The following is a 26,421-nucleotide window of genomic DNA, read 5'->3' on the forward strand; positions in this document are numbered from 1 at the left end:
GCTAATGGACCCAAATATACTTAGAAATTAACTTTGTGATAAAGTTGACATCTCAAATAATTGGGCAGTTGGACTTGTTAGTAAATAGAGTCAGAACAAATGATAGCCATTTAGGAAAGAAAAATTGCACCTATACCTCATACCACACATAATGATAAACACAAAAAGGCTCATAGTTTATGTAAAAAAGTTATTAAAACCCAAATAATACTAGAAACAAACATGGATAAGGTTTTCTAACAATGATTCAATATCAAGAAGTACCAAAAGAAAATATTGTTAAATTTAAATAAACAAATATTGTAACCCTAATGAATGAGAATAAAATATAAGGAACATCATAAACAAATGGTGAACTGGGAGAAAATATACATCAAATACATAGCTAAAAAAAGAGATAATATCCTTATTATATAAAGGATTCTTGAAATTGCAGGGAAAAAACGACCATCAGAAGAAAAAAATAGGGTCAACACCAGAGGCCTTAATACATGGCATAAATAAGATACAAACCATAACTAACAATACACAAACACCAGAAGATAGGCTAGATAACTGGGATCTTCTAAAAATTAAACACTTATGCTCATCAAAATGTTTCACCAAAAAAAGTAAAAAGAGAATCTACGTACCGGGAAAAAAAAATTTGGCTATGACAAATCAGACAAAGTTCTAATCTCTAAGATCTATAAGAAAATCCAACACCTCTACAAGAAAAAGACAAATAATCCCGTTAAAAAATGGGCAAAGGACATGAACAGATACTTCACCAAAGAAGACACTCAGGCGGCTAACAGACACATGAAGAAATGCTTGTTACCACTAGTCATTAGAGAAATGCAAATCAAAACTACAATGAGATACTATGTCACCCCAACATTACTGGCATGAATCAACAAAAACAGAAAATAACAGATGTTGGAGAGGCTACAGGGAGATTGGAACTTTTATGCACTGCCGATGGGAATGTAAAATGGTACAACTATTTTGGAAACTGGCATGATGCTTCCTTAAAAAGCTTGAAATAGATATATCATGAGATTCAGTAATCCCACTCCTAGGAATATATCCTAGAGAAATAAGAGCTGTCACATAAATAGACATATGCTAACCCATGTTCATTGCAGTATTATTCACAATAGCAAAAAGATGGAAAAAACCTAAGTGCCCATCAACAGATGAATGGATACATACACACAATGAAATACTACTCAACAATAAAGAACAATGATGAATCTGTGAAAGATCTCACAACGTGGATGAATCGGGGTGGGGGAGCATGATGCTGAGTGAAATAATTACGAAAGGACAAATACAGTATGAGACCACTATTATAAAAACACAGGTAAGGTTTTACACACAGAAAGAAACCATCTTTGACGGTTACGAGGGAGGGGTGGATTGAGGGAAGGAAAAACACTAACTAGACAATAGATAAGTGGTAACTTTGGTGAATGGTAAGATAGTACACAATACTGGGGAAGTCAGCACAACTTGGCCAAGGCAAGGTAATGAAAGCTTCATAGACACATTCAAACTCTCTGAGAGCCAAAACTGGGCTGAGGGCTGGGGACCATGGTCTTAGGGGACATCTAGCTCAATTGACATAACATAGTTTATAAAGAAAATGTTCTACATCCTACTTTGGTGAGTAGCATCTGGGGTCTTAAAAGCTTGTGAGCAGCCATTGAAGATACTCCACCGGTCCCACCCTACCTGAAGCAAGGGAGAGTGAAGAAAACCAAAGACTCAAGGGAAAGATTAGTCCAAAGGACTAATGGACCACAACTACCACAGCCTCCACCAGACTGAGTCCAGCTAATTAGATGGTGCCTGGCTACCACAACTGACTGCTTTGACAGGAATCACAATAGAGGGTCCCAGACATAGCTGGAGAAAAATGCAGAACAAAATTCAAATTCACAACAACAACAAAAAGACCAGACTTACTGGTCTGACAGACTGGAGTATGGCCCCAGACACTTTGAACTCAGTACTGAAGTCACTCCTGAGGTTCACTCTCCAGCCAAAGATTAGACAGGACCATACGACGAACAATAACAAATGTAGTTCAACAATGTATATGAGACTAAATGGGCACACCACCCCAGGGGCAAGTATGAGAAGGTAGGAAGGGGCAGAAAAAGGGACGAATGGAAATGGGGAACCCAAGGTCCCGAAGGTGAGAATGTTGACACAACACAGGGTTGGCAACCAATGTCACAAAACAATATGTGTATCTGGTAGAAAAATGGGCAAAAGGCAAGAAAAAATTTTTTAATAATATATTAATATTATATAAAAATAATATATTTATTAATTACAAAGAGAAAAATGGTAACTCTGCAGTAGACAAAACTGGGGACCAGCTCTCCAAATGATCAAAACTGACATCACCAATATTGGAGCAAATCCTCACTATGTATGTACTGATGTGACGCACTGAGAAGGAAACACATCACTTGTACACTATTCCTCCCCAAAATGTGTATTGTGAATCTAATTATGAGGAAACACTTGAATCTAATAATAAACTCAAGCTGGAAAAACGTGCTGGTTTCCTATTGCTTCTATAACACATTACCACAAATTTAGTGGCTTAAACACACACACACACAAATTTACTATCTTGTAGTTCTCAGGTCGGAAGTCTGAAGTGAGTCTCACGGTCATAAAATGAAGGTGCTGGCAGAGCTGTATTCCTTCTGGAGGTTCTAGAGAAGAATCATTTCCTCATCTTTACTTCCTGCATTCTTTGGCCTCTGGCTTCTTTCTTTATTGTCAAAGCCAGTTGTATAGACTCTTTAAATCTCTCTCTCTCTCTTCTTTTCTCCTAGTCTTCATCACTGTTTCCACTGAGTCATAGCCTTCTCTGACTCAGACCTTCTTGCTGCCTTCTAATAAGGACCCTGTGATTACATTTGGTCCACTTGAAAAATCCAAAATAATCTCCCCATCTCAGGATCCTTAATCTAATTATATCTCCAAAGCCTCATTGCTGTATAAGATACCATATACACAAGCTTAAAAGGTTAAGATGTGAACACATTTAGGAGGCCATTATTCTTTCTGCCACAGAGATCTTTTACAAAATACCTGGTTGTACCACAAATGTCAATGTCATAAAAACAAAAAGAACAATTGAGAAACCATTTCAGATTAAAGGAGATTAAAAATACCTAAAAAACTAAATACAGTGTATGATCCTGGATGGGATTTCTGGACCAGAAAAAAAATTACTATAAAATATCATTATGAAATTGACAGAATTTGCATAATTGAACTACGATTCTGTAAATGAATATCTTTGTTCTGAGGAAGAATACAAGGAAGTATTTTTAGGAGTAGAGAAGCATACTGCTGCAACATACTCTCAAGTGGAATAATAATATTCACATAGAAGATGATACAGCACATGTGGAAAAATATTAACAATTGGTGAATTTTTAAAAGAATTTCCCCCTAGGTCTGTCAGTTGGTCATATTGCGGGGGCTTGCACGTTGCTGTGATGCTGGAAGCTGTGCCACCTGTGTACAAATACCAGCAGGGTCACCCATGGTGGACAGTTTCAGCAGAGCTTCCAGACTAAAACAGTCAAGGAAGAAGGACCCGGTGGTCTACTTGCAAAAACATTAGCCAGTGAAAACCTTATGAATAGCAGTGGAACGCTGACTGATAATAGTGCCGGAAGATGAGCCCCACAGGATGGAAGGCACTCAAAACACAACTGAGGAAGAATTGCCTCCTCAATGTCATCTTTAATGTCAAGGATGGAGTCAAACTTTCGAGGACTTTGCTGATGTGGCACAACTCAACATGAGAAGAAACAGCTGCAAACATCCATTAATAATTGGAACATGGAATGTATGGATCTAGGAAAACTTGAAATCATCAAAAATGAAATGGAACACATAAAGATCAATATCTTAGGAATTAGTGAGCTGAAATGGACTGGTATTGGCCATTTTGAATCAGACAATCATATGGTCTACAATGCCAGGAATGACAACTTAAAGAGGAATGACATCGCATTCATCATCAAAAAGAACATCTCAAGATCTTTCCTGAAGTACAGCCCTGTCTGTGATTGGGTAATATCCAATGGTACCAGAGGAGGAAGTCCAAGCTGCACTGAAAAGACAGGCAAAAAACAGGGCTGCAGGAATTGACGGAATATCAACTGAGATGTTTCAAAAAACGGATGCAGCACTGGAAGTGCTCACTCATCTTTGCCAAGAAATTTAAGGGACAGCTATCTGGCCAACCCACTGGAAGAGATCACATTTATGCCTATTCTCAAGAGAAGTGATCCAACAAAACGCGGAAATTATTGAACAATCTCATTAATATCACACTCAAAATTTTGCTGACGATCATTCAAAAGTGGCTGCAGCAGTATATCAACAGGAAACTGCCAGAAGTTCAAGTCAGATTCAGAAGAGGATGCGGAAACAGGGATCTTGTGGCTGATGTCAGATGGGTCCCGGCTGAAAGCAGAGAATACCCAAAAGATTTTTACCTGTGTTTTATTGACTATGTAAAGGCATATGATTGTGTGGATGATAACAAATTATGGATAACGTTGCAAAGAATGGGAATTCCAGAACACTTAATTGTGCTCCCGAGGAACCTGTACATAGATCAAGAAGCAGCCATTTCAACGAGACAAAGGGATACTGCATGCTTTAATGTCAGGAAAGGTTTGTATCAGGGTTGCATCCTTTCACCATATCTATTCATTCTGTATGCTTAGCAAATAATCTGAGAAACTGGGCTATATGAAGAAGAATGGGGCACCAGGTTTGGGAGGCAGAGTCATTAACAACTTGTGTTATGCAGATGACATTACCTTCCTTGCTGAAAATGAAGAGGACTTGAAGCACTTACTGATGAAGATCAAAGACCACAGCCTACAGGATGGACTACACCTCAACATAAAGAAAACAAAAATCCTCACAAATGGACCAATAAGCAATATCTTGGTAAATAGAGAAAAGATCAAAGTTCTCAACGATTTCATTTTACTTAGATCCACAATCAACAACCATGGAAGTAGCAGTTAGGAAATCAAACCACACATTGCATTGGGTGAATCTGCTGCAAAAGACCTTTTTCAAGTGTTGAAAAGCAAAGATGTCACCTGGAAGACTAAGGTAAGCCTGACCCATGCCATGGTGTTTTTAATTGCCTCATATGCATGCGAAAGTTGGATAATGAATAATGAAGACCGAAGAATTGATGTCTTTGAATTGTGGTGTTGGTGAAGGATATTGAATATGCTATGGACTGCCAAAAGAATGAACAAATCTGTCTTGGAAGATGTAGAACCAGAATATTCCTTAGAAGCAAGGATGGCGAGACTATGTCTCCCATACTTTGGAGATGTTATCAGGAGGGATCAGCCCCTGGAAGAGGACATCATGCTTGGTAAAATAGAGGGTCAGAGAAAAAGGGAAAGACCCTCAGTGAAATGGTTTGACACAGTGGCTGTAACAATGGGCTCAAGTATAACAACAATTCTGAGGATGGCACAGGACCGGGCAGTGTTTCGTTCACTGGTCGTTATGAGTCGGAACCAAATCGACAGCACCTAACAACACCGACAACAGCACTAATAAAAGAATTTGGGAGTCTTGGGGACTGCCATTATTGATTCTTTCTAACAATTGAGATTATTGATTATTGCTAATAATTCTGTATGTTTGAAATTATTCTCCCCCCCCCAAAAAATAACAAAATTAAATGTACTTTCCAGAAGATCTCTAACATTACGATCTGATCAATTAAGCTATTCATTATTAGCACTTACGTTAACAGGGGTACACAGAAATGGTCTTCATGCTGTGTCAATTGAAGACAACAGGGAAAAGAATAAATGAGGCTCAGGTGAGAAGTTCCTGAAGGCAAATGTTCACAGTATCAATTCCTAAAACGAGCCTCCTTAAGTACAATGGAATGGTAATATATAGGAAATTTAAAGCCATTAAGAATTTTTTTTTTTTTAAGTATAGATTACTCCAGAAGTTTTTCAGTAGTGGGGTAACATGATTCAAGCAATAATTAAGGCAGCAGCATACACGATGAATTGGAAAAAATAGCTTTGGAATTTATAAGCTAAGGGAATTTACACCATGTTATGTGGCTTTTCAAGTGATTTAATTCTGGGGCTGTAAGGAACAAAACTAGGATATCAGGAGGTGTTGTGGAAAGAGAGGAAGGAGTTATTGCAAAGAAAGGATCTATAGGATTTGACAAGCAGGATACAACAAACTAAAGAGAAAGATGAAGCTAAGAAGTGTAAGAAATTTTTGTTTGTTTTAGTTTAATAGCTACGTAGATAATAGAATAGGAAAATTGGTGTAGTTTGATCAACATTTGACTGACTGAATAGTAAGATAAACATTAAAGAGATAACCAATAAGAAATTGGAGATTTAGGAGCAAATCTCAGTCGACACCAACCCACTGCCATTAAGTCAATTCTAACTCATAGTGAGCCCGCAGAATTTCAGAGGCTGCATATGTCTAAGGAAGCAGACTGCCACGTCTTTCTGCAGCGTGGCCACTGGTGATTTTGAACCACCAACCTTTCTGTTGGCAGTCAATCGCCTTAACCACCGTGCTACCAGTCAATACACGAGAAAGTTCAATTATAAAACTTAGTTATTGAGGAGTGCCTATTGATTCTGGCACCCTACATTGACATGGGACCTAGAGTTATCTGATGTTATGAAAACATGGAAAACCTAATCTGTTAAAATGAAAAATCTGTTTTACCTTAATCTATTTTTACACTTACATGGCAATAAGCTGTCAATTTGTGAAGTTGAAAATTCCCATTTTCTTTCAAGAATTAATGGGATTTTTATGCATAATTTGTTTCTAATATTATCATGTTCTGTTATTTCAAGGCAATGCAACAAATCTATTTTAGTCAAGATATCATCACAGTTTTAGAATTTGTGTGAAAATTGACTTCAAAATCTATAGAATCACATCCAAATTGTTATCAGTAACTCATTCTGGTACTTGTCAGATTAAAAAAAGAAAGTCATTATACCTCCTCTTCAAATATGCAGTATAAATTCTACCATGTTAATGGGTTGTGCAAATTTGATGGTTACCATTCAGTAGTTAAATACTCCACAGGTATTCATTCATTCATGTATGTATGAATGTATGCATATGTGTTTCAATTGCTACAATCCTCCGAAGAACTACCCACTGAAATATTTCCACTCTGCAACATTGTCACCACCTACTACTAAAGCCAATGTGCTGCAAACCATCAGACCCCCATATCATGTAGCATCCTTTAGAAAAATAATCCCATCGTCATAGGCAACATTTCTTGAACACTTACTATGTATTAAATGTTGTATGAGATACGTGCTCCTTTGACACATGAGAAAGCATGATGCACTAGTTTCCTATTCCTGCTGTAACAAATTGCTATAAACTTAGTGATATAAAACACGAATGTATTGTCTTACAGTTCTGGATGTCAGGAGTCTAAAATCAAGGTGTCGGCAGGGCTGTGTTCTTTTTTTTAATAATATTTTACTGAGTTTTTGGTGAAAGTTTACATAGCAAATTAGGTTCCCATTTGACAACCTTCGTACCAATTTTTCAGTGACATTAGTTACATTTATCACAATGTGTCAACATTCCCTTTGTGTTCCATTTGTTCCTTTCCAGTAGTTTGGTTTCCCTGCCCCCTTATCTTCTCAACTTTGCTTTTGAGTAATTGTTTTGTTTTGTTTTTTTAATAATCTTTTTTTTTTTAATTGAACTTTAAATGAAGGTTTACAGAACAAAGTAGTTTCTCATTAGTCAGTGTACACATTGTTGTATGACATTGGTTAACAACCCCACGATATGTAAACACTCCCCCTTCTCAACCCTGGGTTCCCTATTACCAGCTTTCTTGTTCCCTCCTGCCCTCCAGTCACTGCCCCAGAGCTGGTACTCCCCTCCAGTCCTGCTTTGTTTCATGGGCATGTTCGATCTTTGGATGAAGGATGAACCTCAGGAGTGGCCTCATTACTGAGCTGGAAGGGTGTTCGGGGTCCATACTCTCAGGGTTTCTCCAGTTAGTCAGGCCAGCAAGTCTGGTCTTTTTTTTTTTTGAGTTAGAATTTTGTTCTACATTTTTCTCCAGCTTTGTCCAGGACTCTAGGGCTGTGTTCTTTCTGGAGCCTTCAGGGGAGAATATTTTCCCTTATCTTTTCCAGCTTCTAGAGGCTGCCCACATTCCTTGGCTCATAGCCTTTTCCTCCGTCTTCAAAATACATCACTCCAAACTCCGCTTCTGTCATTATCGCTCCTTCTTCTGCCTTTGAACTTCTTGCTTCCCTTTTATTGAGAAGTTCATATGTCTTAAAAGGACCTTTACCACTTCATTGGGCCCACCCATACGATCCAGAACAATCTCCCGTCTCAATATCCTTAATTTAATGACACCTGTAAAGTCCCTTTTGTCATGTAAGGAAACATATTCACAGGTTCTGGGATTAGAATGTGGACATCTTTGGGAGGCAATAATTCTTTCTGCCACAAATGCACCAGAGAAGCAAATATCTTGCCAAATGTCACTCAGTTTTTTAGGTAGAAGGTGTCAGATCAAACCCAGAATTTTATGAACCCAGAAGCTGTGTCTCTAATCCCTGCACTATGCTGTCTTTCCCAGACAGCTCTTACAATCCCCATTCTTCTTAAGCTTCCTAAAAAAAAATCTTCCTACTTACCATTATTTCCAGTAGTGCCAGGAAACACACATACTTAACATACTGAAGGTCATAGAAATGAAATCACCATAAACATGCCTGCTTTATGCCCTCAAAAATAAATAGCCTACACTATCTGTCTATATCATTGGTAATCTTTATTTATTTTTTCACTTTTCAGTTCTAGACCAAATGGAAATTATAGAATTGGTTTGATTTTGTTTCAGGAAAAAATAAAAGAATGTCTTCTGTTCTGTTTTTTCCGTAGCTTTAGTGCTGTTATAACAGAAATACCACAAGTGGATGGCTTTAACAAAAAGAAATTTATTCTGTCACAGTGAAGTAGGCTAAAAGTCCAAATTCAGGGTGCCTGCTTTAGTGGAAGACTTTATCAACCGGCTCTGGAGGAAGGTCCACGTCATCAGTTTTCCCTCAGTCTGTGAGCATCTCAGCGTAGGAACCTGAAGTCCAAGGGATGCATCCTGCTCCTGGCCCTGCTTTCTTGGTGGTATAAGGTTTCCACTCTCTGTTAGCTTCCCTTTCCTTTTATCTCTTGAGAGATTAAAGGTGGTGCAGGCCACAGCCCAGGGAAAATCCCTTTATATTGGATCAGGGAGGTGACCTGAGGAAGTGTTGCATTCTACCCTAATCCTTTTAACCACAGCCACAGATTATAATTTATAACATAGGAAAATCATAAAACAGAGGATAACCACACATGGCCCAACCAAGTTAATACACACATTTTTGGGGGGACATAATTCAATCCTTGATGCCTGTGTTTCCACCTAAAGCCAGTGACTTACCATGTTCATATGGTATCTTTCAAAATATACTGAAAGTATATTAACACAGAGTACAGAAGATTCACTTTAACGTTATTGAATGAGTGGCCTAAAAGAGTTTATTTAAATACCAAAGCAAATACAATAGACGAAACAGAACTCCAATCAAAAGTAGAATACATCTCATGATATATTCATGATATGTTTCGACTATGAGTACCCTCACCTGCTCTGTAGAAAACTAGACAAGAAATCAAGAACAACAACATAATATCAATTTAAAAAAAATAAACAAAAAATAATCCCACAATACCGAAGTTGCTACTGGGGATCAGTGTCTCCAAATAATTTGTAAAATGTATTCCTAGCTGCATAGAAACTTGAAATAATAGCTATTGGTCATTTAAATTGGAAATTAATCTGCATATAGATAAGACAACACATTTGATTCAGAGTTTAAAATACCTTATACCCTGTATCTCAGTTTCTGACTGTTCTTTCTGAAGATTTTGTATATTACCACCTTTAACATATCCTTCTATTATTAAAATAGCCATTTCCTAAAATGAGGCTATATAACCACATTGCATTTGACAAATACAAATTTGATATTAATCTTAATGTTACCTAAAACCTATAGATGATTTTAGCATATCTCCCCCTACCACTTTTCCTTTTCAACACCAGTTGTCAAAAGAGCTCTTAAATGTGGTAATGGCAAAGTATTTCAAAAAAACTTATGAATAGATGTGTGTTCTGATAGTCTATGTCCTAGTAGAATCATCATTCAACATGCTTTGTAAAGCCAGACAATTACTCTTGGTATAGTTCTTGTTAGCTGCTATGGAGATAGCTCTGACTCATGGTGACCCTAGGCACCAATAATGGAACCAACCACTGACCAAACCTGCACCATCTCCAGGATTGGTTGCAGATAAGACCCTTATGATTCATAGAGTATTCATTGGCTGATTTTTGGAAGTAGACAGCATGGCCTTTTATCCTAGTCTATCTTAGTCTGGGAGCTCTGCAGAAACTTGTTTAGCATCATAACAAGCAAATTAGCACTAACAGAAGGGTATTGGCTACACACGAGGTGCATTGGCAGGAAATCAAATCCACTTCTCTCATGTAGGAAGGTAAAAATTGTACCACTAAATCATCAATGCCCCTCCTTGGCACCAATGGTTCCACTTCTAGGTTTATTTTTCCTTTTGCATTACTTTTTCATAATTGTTCAGGGCAACATATTCTAGCTTTCTTTTACTATTTTCAAATGATACTTGCTAAGACATACTGTTGTAAAACTGACATAATGTGAAATGTAAGGTGCTGCATAGTTTCTATTTTTATAGGTAAGAAATGAAAGCAATCCTGAAATTTCTTTTGAATAGAATAATGCCTATCATTTTATTTCAGAGAAGAAGAAATAAAAATATTATGCCATGGGTTTGACTCAAATAATCTCTAATGCACTTCATGTCATAGCTCTGCTCCTCATTGCATTAGTAATATGGTAATTCAGAGTTTGGCACATTTTCTCAATTAGGCTTGTTGCATCGGGACCACCAGATACAACACATTGTTCTCCTGAATATAAACAGAGAATAAAAAAACAATATGAGGCTCAGTTTTCTCACATTCTTTATGGCTGTTCAGCTCTTAGATATTATATTCCAAATATAGATAAGTACTGTTATACTAGAGTCTGAAACAGTAAAAACAAGAACATGAACATATCCCCATTAAGAAAACACTTCCAGGCTATTTTAAAAGGCTTTCTGCTCGTTATATCTTTATTTTCTAGAAGGAATTTGTGATAAGCTAACTACCAAGAAGCACATGTTCAAATATAGTACGGTTACTTCTTAATATGCTTTTTAAATCTATTTTATTTTTAAAGAAACTATATTAATTTTTAACAGAAGTTCTTGCATTGCCTCTGAGTACGTTAGCAAAAAGGCTGAATAATTAGTGAAATAAATTTGCCAAACAAAAAAAAGAATTTATCAAGCACATAGTTTTTATATATTATATATAGTATTTATTTATATTTCTCCTCTTTTAATGCAATTTAATATTTGTATTTAAATAATTTTAAGTGTGCTCAATCCCTATGGACTAGCTCTTGCCAGGAGATCATTTAATAATAACCTGAGGACTATATTATAAAGGTGTTTTATAAAACATGTATGCTTGATAATAACATATATAGTTAGCATTTTTTAGCAGCTTCTGTGTGCCTAGTACTTTAGTAAATGACAGCGTTCACAATAACTCTTAAGAGTAATGTTATTTCCATTTTATAGAAGCATAAACTGAAACTCAAAGAAGGTCAAGGCATTTAATCTGGCTTGTCAGGTTACAAGGAGCCCTGGTGATGAAGTGGTTAAGAGTTCAGCTGCTATCAACCCACCAGTTGCTCCAGGGGAGAAAGATGTGGTAGTCTGCTTCCATAAAGGTTACAGCCTTGGAAACCCTATGGGGCAGTTCTACTCTGTCCTAAAGGAGTCGGAGCCAAGTAGACAGCAACAGGTATTTTTTGTTGCTGTTGTTAGCCAGGCTACATAGATTATTTTATTGTGTCTAGTTTTTTGAGCAACATTAAAGAATCTAGAATTTCCAAAGAGTGACTTAAATTTTCATCATAGAAATCAGTTAAAGGCTTTGATGATATTGAGGGTAGAAAATAGATGACATGAGAAGGTTCATTATATCTACTTCCAATATTTTAAACATTGGCATATTTTAGAAGGTCTAGGTAGGTATGTTCTGTTGTTTTTAGGTACCCCCAAGGTGATTCCTACTCATAGTGACCCTACATACAACAGAATGAAACATGACCCAGTCCCGTGCCATCCTCACAATTGTTGCTATGTTCTATCCCATTGTTGCAGCCACTGTGTCAATCCATCTTATAGAGAGTCTTCTTTTTTGCTGACCCTCTACCTTACCAAGCACGATGTCCTTCCCCAGGGGCTGATTCCTCCTAATAACATGCCCAAAGTACGTGAGATGAAGCCTCTCCATCTTCACTTCCAATCGGCACCCTGGCTGTACTTCTTTCAAGATAAATGTGTTCATTCTTCTGGCAGTCCATGGTATATTCCATATTCTTCACCAACACCGTAATTTGAAGGCATTAGTTCTTCTTTGGTCTTTTTTACTCATTGTCCAGCTTTCATATGCATATGAGGCAACAGAAAATACCATGGCTTGGTTCAGGCTCACCTTAGTCCTCAAAGTAACATCTTTGCTTTTGGGCACTTTAAAGAGGGCTTTTGCAGCGTATTTGCTCAACAAAATTCTTTGTTTGATTTCTTGACTGCTGCTTCCATGGGCATTGTGATAGTTAAGATTGTGTGTCAACTTGGCTGAGCCATGATTCTCAGTGTTTTGGCAGTCATATAACGTTGTGATCACCTCCCTGTTGAGACGTGATATGCGATCACTTCCATGATGGGCTCTGCTGTGAGTACCAATCAGTTGAAAGGGAGTTTCCCTAGGTGTGTAGCCTGCATCCGAATATAAGTGGACGTTCTGGCAAGGCTCTAGGGCTTTTTGCTAGTGCTGGATGTTGCAGCTGGCTCCTGTTTGTCTGACTTCCAGTTCTTGAAACGTGAGCTAGCAGCTTACCTGTGGTCTTGCCTGCTAATCTGGGGATTCATTGATCTTTGCAGCCTGTGAGCAAGAGTTCTGCTCTCTGACCTGCTGATCTTAGGTTTGCCTGCCCCTGCAGCTACGCGAATCAGAGAAGCCTCTATTCTGACCCGTGAGCTTGGACATTCCAGCCTCTACAAACTTGTGAGCCATTTCCTTGATATAAATCTCTCTGTATATATCTATTTATACGCTTTCCTGGTTTTGCTTCTCTGGAGAACCCAGTTTAAGACAGGCATTGTGGATTCAAGTAAAACGAAACCCTTGACAACTTCAATCTTTTCTCCATTTATCGTTACGTTGCTTATTGCCCCAGTTGTGAGGATTTTTATTTCCTTTATGTTGCAGGGTAATCCATACTGAAAGCTGCTTTGATTAGCATCAGTAAGTGCTTCGAGTCCTTTTTACTTTCAGCAAACAAGGTTGTGTCATCTGCACATCACAGTTCGTTAGTGAGCCTTCCATGAAATCTGATGCCCCATTCTTGTTCACATAGTCGAGCTTCTTGGATTATTTGCTCAGCATACAGATTGAATGAATATGGTGAAAGAGTACAATGAACACCTAATGCACACGTTTCCTGATTTTAAACCTATTTTGTTCCAATGACTGCCTCTTGGTCTGTGTACAGTTTTCTGATGAACACAATTAAATGTTTTGGAATTCCTATTCTTCTCAGTGCTATCCATAACTCGTTGTGATCCACATAGCAGAATGCCTTTGTATACTCAATAAAACAAAGTTAAACATCTTTCTGTTATTCTCTGCTTTCAGACAAGATCCATCTGACATCAACAATGACATACCTCGTCCCATATCCTCTTCTGAATCCAGCTTGAATTTCTGGAAGTTCTCTGTCAATGAACTGCTGTAACCATTGTTAATTATCTTCAGCAACATCTACTTGCTTGTAATATTAATGATATTGTTCAAAAATTTCTGCATTCTGTTGGATCACCTTTCTTTGTAATGGGCACAAATATCAATCTCTTCCATTTGATTGGCCAGGTAGCTGTCTTCTAAATTTCTTGGCACAGATGAGTGAGTACCTCCAGCACTGCATTTGTTTGTTGACAGATCTCAATTGGTATTCGGTCAATTCCTGGAGCCTTGTTTTTTGCCAATGCAAACCGTAAAAAATGAACCTAATCATATTACAAGTGAATAACATATCCACGCTGAAGGAGGTAAGGAATGTTTAAGGTTAAATGTTTGGATAAATCATCACCTCTAAAAAATTTAAAAGTCCATCAAATTAGCATTATCAGTACCTATGTCCAATAAAGGCAATGATTATGTTTTTGACACTTTAGTTTTCAAAAAAATTCTTGGACCATAAAAAAAAATTTTTTTTTTTATATGCTCCACAAATGTTGGATGAATGAATGAATGATGAATTTGGGAACTATATTGTTTCTCAATTTTCAATGTAGATTAGTGATACTCAATTTTCAGTGTAGATTAGTGATACTCAAGTGGGAGTAATTTTGCTTCCTAGGGGACATTTGGCATGTGTGTAAACATTCTAGATGTAACAACTAGAGAGAGTTTTGCTACAGACAACTAGTAGTCTTTACTCGCATCTAGTGGGTAGAGTAGGAATGCTGCTTTACTTCCTACAATGCACAGGACAGAATTAAACAGTCCAAAATGTCAAAATTGCTGAGGTTGATAAACTCTGGTGTGGGCCAAGTACAGTTGTGACAATTTGTTATAGGTTATTAAGAACCTGTACCTTTCCAGTATGTGTATAAAACAAAACTAGTGTTCAAAATGGTCCATAAATTAATATAACTGGATATAAGTGTCATTACAAAAAATAAAAACCAAAACCAAATCCATTGCTGCCGAGTCAATTCCAACGCATAGCAACCCTAAGAGAGCAATGATAATTGCACTGATCTTGAATAAAGTTGAAAAACAATCCGTTTCCCATTGTTTCATTGTTGTGGAGAAAATCACAGAAATTTAGTCGGGTTTGCCCAACATCTGATTAAAGAACTATATGTTCTCTTTTCAGAAATAAAAATGTCTTTTAAAAATGCAACAAACACTCTAATTATTCTTTGTTCTGCACAAAGATTAGCCGCTGCTCCTGCAGAAGACGGGGATGCAGGTGTTGCTTTTACACCCAGCCAGATGATTTCATTAAAACCAAATTGTAAGCTCAAATATATGCTTCTTTTTTTTTTCCTCTCCCTTATGGCTGCACCATTTAAAAACCTAGATGACCAACTTTGCATAAAATATAGGCTGAGAGATGTGCTTCAGATACCACATTAAAATCTGTTCAAGGCAGTTCTTCAAAAAGTTAAACATAAAATTACCCTATGGCCCAGCCATTCTACTCCTAGGCATATACTCGGAAGCAGGGATGCAAACAGAAGCTTGTACACCAATGTTCATCGCAGCATTATTCACAAAAGGTAGAAACACCCAAGTGTCCATCCACAGATAATGCATAAATGAAATGTGATATACACACACAATGGAACATTACACAGCCGTAAAGAGAAATGAAGTTGATACATCCTGTAACATGCAAGAACCTGAAAACATGTGGAGAGTGAAATAAGTCAGATACAAAGGGACTGATATTGAATGATCCCACTTATATGAAATATCTAGACTAAGCAAATGCATAGAGAAAAAGTGTGTTTGTTGTTCAGTGCCATCGAGTTGGTTCCGACTCATAGCGACCCTACAGTACACAGTAAAACTACCCCATAGGATTTCCAAGGAGCTGCTGGTGGCTTTGAACTGCTGCTTTTTCATTAGCAGCAGAGCTCTTAACCACTACACCACCAGAGCTCCATAAAAAGTGTGATAGCTGTTACCAAAGGCTGTGGAGAAGGGGAAATGGGGGCTTCTTGCTTATGAGTTACTGAGTTTTTGAGTTGAAGGAAATCTTTTGGAAACAGATAACGGTAATGATTGTATAACATGGTGAATGCAATTAATGTAACTGAATTTTACATTTAAAATGGTTAAAATAGCCATTTTTTTGTTATATTACATATACATAAAACATATATATATATATATACCCACAATATCAAAAAAAAATTTTTTTTTTGTAGTTAAGATTTATTTCACAGGAAACTGTATATTTTTTATGAAGTTTATTCATGCCTTTTAAAATCTTTTTTCATATCCTATTCTGTTAAGTTTATGTCTCAAGTCTCAAGTGGAATTCAGCAGAGAATTCAGCATGTCACCACTTTTAAAACCCTTCCCAGTAGCAAGAAGGCTCGATTCTTTTCTTTGAAGAAATGTTTATCCATCACTTACCACTTCATCACATTACTCAGCTATATGTATTGAATGAACCCTTTACACTTAATAGTTCAGATATATTACCTATTATGACATATCATCTAGTATATTACATGTTTTCTACCATTCTAAGTGATATAAAAGTAGCTTATTGTTGAATTTCATTTTAATCATGAAATAATCTCTGAGGTTTCAGAATTTTTTAGTTGGATGTCACAAAAGGAATAGTTTGAGAAACATTAACCAGACAATACATATAATTTTGGATGCAAATATATTACTTACTAGCATATCCCTGTAAGACAAGAGGTGATTTTCACATAAATAATATTCAAAGAAAGTTTTTTGTCTGATATTATTCTAAAAAGTCTGCCAAAGATTAATATACTTAAGCTAAGATTACACTTTACAGCATTTTGACTCTGAGGAGGATTAAAAAGAAGAATGGAACCGAATGGTCATTTTCTCTTGAAAACAATAATCATTGAACAAAACAAACAATAAAAGTTATTTAAAAAGCACCTGTTGTGGAACAGTGCTCAGAATTATACAAGTTCTGTTATTACCTCGTTAATACTGACAACAGTTACATGAAATAGGCTTGAATTGCTCCATTTTACCTATGAAGCAGTTGAGAGCTGTTCCAACAAATTATCAGAACCAATGGGTGCAGTAGGAGCCAGCAGATCAGAAGGTTGGGGTGGCGAGTGGACTCCTGAGCTTGTGGCTGGCATCTGCCTATTTTGCACTGTGAAGAACTGTGTCTTTTTAACTTGTGAGCTCTGACATAGCTCCTGGTATCTAGTGTTCGACAGATAGTACCACCAGGCAGCTGACAATGAGGATGGAAAGTGGGAAGGTAAGGACTGCATCCATCTCCAGGTGGGATTGGATTCATGCTGATCCTCACCACTCAGTTGTATTTAACAATCCAAACGAAGAGCAAATAAGAGCCTATACGGCACTGGGTTTTTGGGTATAATTCTATTCCAAACTCACTTCTCACTTTGTTCCTATAAGAAGTACAAAAGTCAAAGACTCTGAAATCATACTCTGTAGGTTTAAATCCCTGCTCTGGCACTTACTATTTTTGTGACTGTTGTAAAATTACTTAACTCTTCTGTTCCTCAATTCTTCTATTATCATGCTCATAGGGTTATTGTAGCTATTAAAAGAGATCATGCATGTGGAATACCTGACACACAAGATGCATGCAATCAATAGTAGCCGCTGTTGTGGTCATTATTATTATGGCTATTACCTTGGGATAATGTAGAAGGGCATGTAATTCCATTTAACATGCTCTGTACACATCATTAGATATGATGTGAGGGTTATCTTGTTAATGATATTGGTCTCTTCAGTTCTCACACCTTGTCATTCTTCCCTGAAAACATTGTTGTGCAATTTCTTGTATTCTTGATACGATATGAATTCAAAAACTATTAGAAAAATTATTCTTTTCTAAAAACTTGATCCGCCCCTTGTTTTACCAAGTGAACAAGAAAATAGTACCAGAAAATATCAACTGGATTCAACTGCAGGAGTAAACACTTGATTTCTCTTTTGTAATATTGCCACTCTATTTATCATAAAGTTTTGAAGTGGTTCACAATCTAAGAATTATGTGTCCAAGAACCCAATTACCTTCATACACCATTTACTTATTTACTCTTTTGGAGAGCAAGGGATATTTTCCCCCAACAAGACACAATGCATACCTTGTTTCTTAGGTAGTAATTTTTTTGTTTATTTTAAATTTAATTTTTAAATATTTTATTGGCCTTCTAAAATGCTTTAATGTTGTGTGTGGCCAGCATAAATTCTAATCTAACTCTCTAACTAAGGGAAAATAGAACTTTTTTTTTTCCATTGATTGTATAATTAATTTTAAAAAGAAGCAAAATTATTAATAACCTGCAGAGTGTTCATCACCCATTGTGATTATCCCAATTTGTTATTTTATGTGCACCAAAAGACATATATGAGAAAGTTTACATAGTAATATCCCAAGCTGTAAAAATACAAAAACGTATCACTACTGTGATGGTTAAGGCTGTGTGTCAACTTGGCCTGGCCATGATTCTCAGTGGTTAGACAGTTATATAATGATGTCGTTAGACAGTTATATAATGATGTAATTTGGCAGTTATATAATGATGTAGTTATCGTTCATTTTGTGATAGAATGTAATCACCTCACTGATGTGATCTTATGTGATCAGCCAATCAGTTGTAAGGGGAGTTTTCTCAGGGGTGTGGCCTGCATCCAATATATATGGACATTCTGGCAAAGCTTTCTGGTTTTTGTTTACTCTGAACCCTGCATCCAGCTCATCTTCATCTAACCACTGATTCTTGGCTCTTGAGCCAGCAGCATGCTGTCTCACCGGCCCGTCTTGGATTAATCAGCCTCAGCAGCCTGTGAGCCAGCATCCTGCCATCTGACCTGCCAAATTTGGCTTCATTATCCCCTGCAGCTTTGTGAATCAGGAGAAGCCTCTAGCCTAATACCTGACCCACGGACTTGGAACTTGCCGGCCTCTACAGCTGCATGAGCCATTTCCTTGAGTCAAATTTATTTCCCTTTATACACACACGTATATATATGTATACACACACACACACACACACACACACACTTCACTGGTTTGCTTCTCTAGAGAATCTAGCCTAAGACAAATACTATCCATGAATTATCATATTTTCATACAATGTAATTCCACCCACCAAACCCACAGCTGTCAAGTCGATTCTGACTCATAGTGACACCATAGGGTTTCCAAGGCTGTAAATCTTTATGGAAACAGACTGACACATCTTTCTCCTGCAGATCCCCTGATGGTTTCAAACTGTGGATCTTTTGGTTAGTAGTCAAGTTCTTTAACCACTGCACCACCAGGGCTCCTTCTACAATGGAACGCCATACAAAAATGAAATATACAAATTATAGTTACAATCAGTAACTTAAATGAATCTGAAAAAAAAAAAAATTGAGTAAAAGAAGACAGATACAAAAGAAGATTACACTTTATAATTCTTTCTAAATAATGTGTTTAAACAGACAAAACTAATGGTGGGGCTCCCCTTAGGTGGTAAATAACTGCAACTAAATAACAACAACAACAAAGTAAGAATTTTTGTTTTTAACCATAAAATTCATGAGGTTGGTATCATTTAGGGAATAGGGAGGATCTTTGATAAGGAAGACCTACAAGGTGGAGGTGGGTGGGTGAGGAGGGGGTTGAGGTATCAACTATATTCTATTTCTTGGCCTGAATGGGGATTATATGAGTACTCAATTTATACTAAATGATTAAGTCTGACACTTCTATTTTATGTAGTTTTTACATGTGTTGTCCTTCAAAATTTAGAAAAATATATTAGCAATTCAATCACTGTAGAATGTGGATGATTTCCCTCCATAAAAATAGATCAGGGATAAACAGATTTACTAACGCAAATGAGAACAGTTGACAAATTTAATCGATGCCAATAAAGGAGAATGTAATTAAATAAGGCACCTTGAGTTTTCTCAAAATTTGATAAATAAATCTGCATATTTCACTTAAGAAATCACTATCCTTTCAGTCTCAGCTGAATTTAAAACATGACCTATGAATAGCTTGCCTGTTTACCTTTAAACTGATTTTTCACAACAAACATCTTCATTTCCATTACATCAGTTAATAGACTACCATAACAAACACTGATGTTCACTTTCCTCTCTTGATAACATTTCTATGATTTACATTTCCCTTTATTGAAGGTTATTATTCATGAATTGTGGTTTCTTCCAAAGCCGATTCTCATCAAACATGACCTTTCGTGTTTTTCTGTTGTAATGTAATGCAACTTACTTGGTGGAAGATTAGTTTTCTTGTCAATCACAGATCTACTCACCATATCCATTTTAGACAGTCATCAGCGAGACCCCAAGGAGGGTAACACATTAGAAGAGAAGGAGAGCAGAAGACTCATGCATTTCATTTTTAATATAAAATAATCAACCTCCTGTATGCAAGAAATGGTCAGCCTCTGCCTTTTTTGCATTGCCTTTTTCCGGTTTCCTTAAGTTAAGACTAGGGATGGTGACCATCTACAGCCCTAGGCCCATGGTGGGTTTTGAGCCAATTTTGCCACAAACAGAAAAAGTATTGGGCCCTAGGTCCGGTGCACCCAGCTTAAATTCCCCAGATGAAGTATCTTGGTAACAAACCTGACTGCCTTTCTCCAGCCTCAGAGCTGACATCTAGTCTGACAGTGATAACCCACTAGTTTCAGCACTCACTGAGAATGGATCATTCATTTATTTAAATGTTTATTGTAGTATGTATTAGTTTCCTAGAGCTGTCATAACAAATTACCACATATTTGGTGACTTTCAACAACAGAAAATTATTTTATTTTCTCATACTCCTGGAGGCCAGAAGCTTGAAATCAAGGTGTCAGCAGGCCTCTTTCCCTTTGAAGGCTCTAGGGGACAATATTCTGTTCCCCTTACTGCTTCTAGTGACTGTTGGCATTCTTTGTGGCTATCTCACTCTATTCTTTGCCTTCATCTTTACACATGGCTTCTCTGCTTTGTCTTCTTTTCTCTCTTTTATAGGGACACTTGTCTTTAGATGTATGGTCCACACAGTTAATCCAGGTTGGTCTTATCTCAAAATTCTTAATTCAACTACGTATACAGAGACCCTTTCTCCAAATAAAGACACATTCACTGGTTCCAGGGACTACGGTATGGACATATCTCTTTGAGGGCTACCATTCAACACATTACATAGTACTCTTAGAGTTTCAGCAATACCTATCCTCCATCGCTCTTAACTCTTCTTTATATTGCTCCAAGGCATTCTACCTAGTCTCACTCAGGAACTGATGGCTGTCTGATTTATGCACCCTGATTAGGCCATGAAGTTTGCCTAGCTCCTGCCACCACCACTTCCTTTATCAAGGCTGAATCTTATTGTCTATATATTCCATCCACTGCTGGGAGTCCTGCTGTTATGAATAGTCCCTTAAGAATGACTTACTCTCACTTTAGCTCCCAAAGGTCGTTGGTTTCTTATATGTCCCTGTGTTCTGCTCCATCACGTACATTGGTACAGCATGCCATTGGTAATTGTCAGAATCACGCCTGTGCCTCTCACATCTTTTAGACACTACCTCAATATGCAGGGTTCTTCTCAGAATATTAACTAAAACCCAAATAGTTTTTATCATCTCTAATTCTGCTCTGGTGAATGAAACTGTTGCCCACTTTTAACTTGCTGCAAATTGTTCTTAGTTCTATTTACTTGGTGTTCTTCCATTCACTATTCATTTTTTTCTTGGGCTTGGAGGGCTTCTTTCTTCAAATTTTTTTTTTTTTTTTTACTTAATTGAAACTGTATTCATCTTTGAAGACAGGATCAATTAGTAGATTCTCTGTGTAGCCTGTTTATAGTATTTTCTAACCATGGAATTAAAAAAAATCCATAGTTCATCACAGCACTTAGTTCCTTTCTCTCCCTATAGAGGATAGGGTTAATTGTGTCTTTTGACCTCCTCTGATAATTGTGGGCTTGTTAGTTGAAAGATATTTACTGAGTACTACTATGTAGGAATTGTAGCCTATTTATTTGGTTACTATCAGAATACAACCGTAGCTGCCACACAGAGTACCCAGTAAAATTCTGTTAATTTACATTACCTTGCTTCTTCCTTATCAGAATGTATCTGTCCCTAATTTTTCTCCTTTCCTTCCTTTCATAGCTTCCTTTCTAAAGCTATCCGACACTATTCTCACTAATGTTTTTAGGAAATTATTCATTAAATAGTAAATCCTGTGCCCATATAGACATTTTCAGATTCTTTTCAGAATCACAATATACTTCATATTACTATACAAACATGCATAACAATGCCTTAATTTAGAAGACAAAACAAAACACAACACTTTCATTCAAATCTGTCACCTCTTTTAAGTACTATTCTATTTCCCTTACTTAACTTCCTAACTTGTTGGCAAATTTTTCTTTGCTTGCTAAATACGTGTCATACTCACCCAAACCGAATTGTAAACAACTGTAATTTTTTTTTTTTTTAAATCTCTAATTAAGCAATGTTCTCTAAAGGGTCACAAACTCCTAACTGCCAACTCAATGGTCTATTTTCAACCTTCCACCCTTCCAACCTCTCTGGTTCATCTGACTTTGGTTGTTTACCTTTTCTGTCTTCAGGTCCTTCCACCTTTTGGCTTCTGTGATACTAAAATCATCTATCTTTTGAACAGGTAGATACTTTTCACTCTAGGAAGTTAGAAAAGGTGGGAGAGATAAGTGTTAGCTATCCTATAACCAATACCCACTTATTCTTTGTAAACTAAACCACATTTTTGGTTCAAGTATTGAGAGGTATAATGCTCAGGGAATTCATCTCACCTCAGTGTATGTATGAATTATGATTAATCTGATTCAGCCATGGCAATCACAGATTGCTTTGATTGTGATTGGGTTCACGATAGATACATAATCCCAGTTGAAGCAAAAACAAAAACAAAAAAACCCACAAAGATATAAAGGAATGATTTGTGACAGTCAAAGGTTTTCTTCCATGATGTGGATATGTATGTATGAGAGAGAGACAGAAACAAAGAGGAGGTGAAGTAGAGGAGATGAGAGAAGTTGCGGAAAAAGGAGAAGAGAGGAGAGGAGAGGAGTAGAGGGTATTTGGTCCCAGATTATCTCTTTCTGATTTCGTATGCTGTTCTGTGAGGACAATTTGAGCCATCATAACCACATTGTGTGACCATGAGAGGAACAATAAACAGTAATAATATGTACTTGTTCTCATATAAGCTTGAACTTTATTACCATGCTGGATCATTAGAAGTTATATCCAGCTATTACTCTTTGAAAAAAAAAAATACTCTAAGAAGAATAAAACATATAGTATAGATTCTCAAAATAACAATTCAATATTCAGAATAGGAAAGTTCTAAAATAAATATTAGTGAGTTCATACATGAATCTTTAAAACTATTCCACCAAAGCATATTTTCATGAGACTGTAAATTGTCTTAGATAAAAGTGATTCTTGAAATGAATAGAATAGATTCATCTTTGATTGAAAGGAAAAACAGGAGAACAAAGAAAGTTTAAAAAGAATCTTATGAAAGTATATTTATTTTAGATTCATAATACCACATAATTTATAATCAACAAAATAGCTAGCTTATCCGATATTAGATGATTGATTCATAATACTCAAACTTGTCCTTTCAAAACTACAAAAATCAATTTGATTGTACAATAAAGCTAATGAAATAAAAATCCTGAAATATAATCATTCATAATATAAGAACACAGTAAAGGCAGGGAATACAAAATAGAAGTACTCAAATGATTGTTTGACTTATTTTCCAGCAAATTTCTCTATCCTTGCCCTACCACTACGAATGAAATGTAATTCTTACCTGCATTTATTTTGGGCTTGGCCATGTGACTTACTTTGGCTAATGGAAGATAATGGTGTAGCTACATGCAGAGACTTGGCTTAGATCTTGGAATCTGATGGCCTGTCAGATGAATATAGCCCAGATATACTGGGCCCCCAGATGAGACACGTAAAACAGACCACATGCCCTGTAGATTCCGGTTCAAGGAAGAGAGGACAGACATGTAATAAATCTGAATCCATAACTGCAGCCTTGAACCCAGAGCCTGGAACCTGAAGGCTACTGTCTACTATATTTTTATGCAAATAACATGCACTTTCTACGTTTATATGCCAACTTCTCCCAACTCCTGTGAGGTATTTTCATAAACACACTATAATAATTTTTTTACAGCAACAAGTAAAAAAAAGAAATTAAAAACTGGCATAGTAGTGTTTACGAAAGTACTTCAAAGGAGGAGGGAGTAGTTGGTAAACAAACATAGAAGGAGCGTAACAATATGGTAATCTAACCCAACTGACGTGAAGCCAACCAAACCTCATGATAAAAACCTACTGCCGTCGAGTCTATTCCAACTCATAGCGACCCTATAGGACAGAGTAGAACTGCCCCATGGAGTTTCCAAGGGGCGCCTGACAGATTCGAACTGCTGACCTTTTGGTTAGCAGCCGTAGCACTTAACCACTACGCCACCAGGGTTTCCACCCTCATGCTATAAGCATAAAAATAAATGCTTGTTTTTCGACTTAAAATAATTTCTCTTAAGAGCTATATAAGAAAAGAAGAAAGTTAGAAATATAATAAAATATTAGAATCTTACACACAAAGTTATTTTTGTTGCAATGTCTTATATTTGTGCTGTTTCTCATCTTGATTGTTCTGCCCTTGGTAGGTGAATAATTATATCTATGTATTTCTTACAACACACAAACTATTCATTATGTGTTGCTGTTGGTGAGTGTCTGATTTCAGGGAATCATGCTTTTAAATGAAAATAAAGAGAATATAGTATGTGAAGAGAACTTATTATTATTCAGTGATGAGCTTTAAATTCTTAAACACTCATACATCTTGATACTTTAAAGATCATCAGGGCTAGTTCCTAATTTTAAAAATAACTGAGCTAAAATATAGCATTTTAGAAATCAGTGACAGACAATAGAGCTATGTCAAAAATAAAAGTGTCAGTAGTTGATTTAGACAAGTGCAAAACGCAATAAAAATCAACCACTGGTATATGGTTTTATCACAACTCTGTTTCTTTAGGAAGCTTCCTGATTTATAGGATGATTGAATGTGATGATGGTCAGTGATGTGCCATATAAAACCCACTTTGTCAAGAAACAGTGTACTTTCTTCCTAAATTAATGAGAGATTTCCAGGTGAAATATGAAGAAGGAAAGTGGCTATGTTCTAATGAAATCCAAAGAGACTTGCTTGTCTTCCACACACGTTGCCTTGTATTTTGAGTTACATCCTATAATTAAATCCAGGGGGAATAGATTGTAATTCTCTCTGATAACCCATCTTTCAATGTTTCCACATAAATTTTGGGGATGTCTTGGTATAATAAAGCTAATTGGTCTCCTTGGGAAATATAAAAGTGCATTTTGAGAAGATTTGCTTTGTTTTACTATGAATTTTGTTATATTATTAACATATGAAATAAAGAAATGTGTATCTAAAGCATATATAAAATCATGCCTGCCATCCATATAGCACACTGTGTTACATAAAGCCTGTTTTGTCAGTATTTTGGAACACAGGTTGGATATTTTCAGAGAAATAACAATATTTCCAGTGATTAGGATTCCAGATAAGACTCAAACAAACGACTATCTAAACTCTAAGAGTTAATTTAAATCCTCTTTGGAATAAGGCAAGGAACAATTAAATAAATAAGAACAAATCATAATGTAATTGACTTTTAGATCATGCATTAAGAATATTAATGCAAAAATAATTCAAAATTTCATGTTGTTTTCCAGGAAATTAATTACCTATACTCTAATTCAGGCATAAAGAAAAGGGACTCTAGTTTGAGAAAAAAGAAACAACATGTCATTAAATTGTAAAAGTTCAAAGTATATGAGGGGAAATAGAGAGTTGTACAGAGTGACGTTGAGTGTGTTGGAAACCTGAGTGGAATTTATGTTCAGGGTGGTCTTGTTCAATGGCAGAATGTAATAAGCTGGAATAGCTGATAGTGATAGTAAACATATACAAATTTAATATTTTGTGAAAATACAGAAAATAGGGTTAATAGCAAAAGGAAATGATTTAAAACTGGTCCATATTGACAGGAAACAGTGATCACCGGTGCTGACAGTAGAACTGGCTTGTTTGCAGTGGTTGCAAAATAGAACTTGAGAGAGAATTTGAGCATGGAAGAAAACTGTTGGAGCAATGGGTAGGCAATAAGTTGAGAGGCTACATAAGTCCTGAAAGATGAAGAATTCTCAGAAGCAGTAGAATGGAGAAAGAACACCAGCTGAAAAGTTTCTGGGTACATGCCTGCTGAGAAAGGGAGAACT

The sequence above is a fragment of the Elephas maximus genome, chromosome 6, assembly GCF_024166365.1.
Source record: "Elephas maximus indicus isolate mEleMax1 chromosome 6, mEleMax1 primary haplotype, whole genome shotgun sequence".
In the NCBI taxonomy this organism is placed as follows: Eukaryota; Metazoa; Chordata; class Mammalia; order Proboscidea; family Elephantidae; genus Elephas; species Elephas maximus.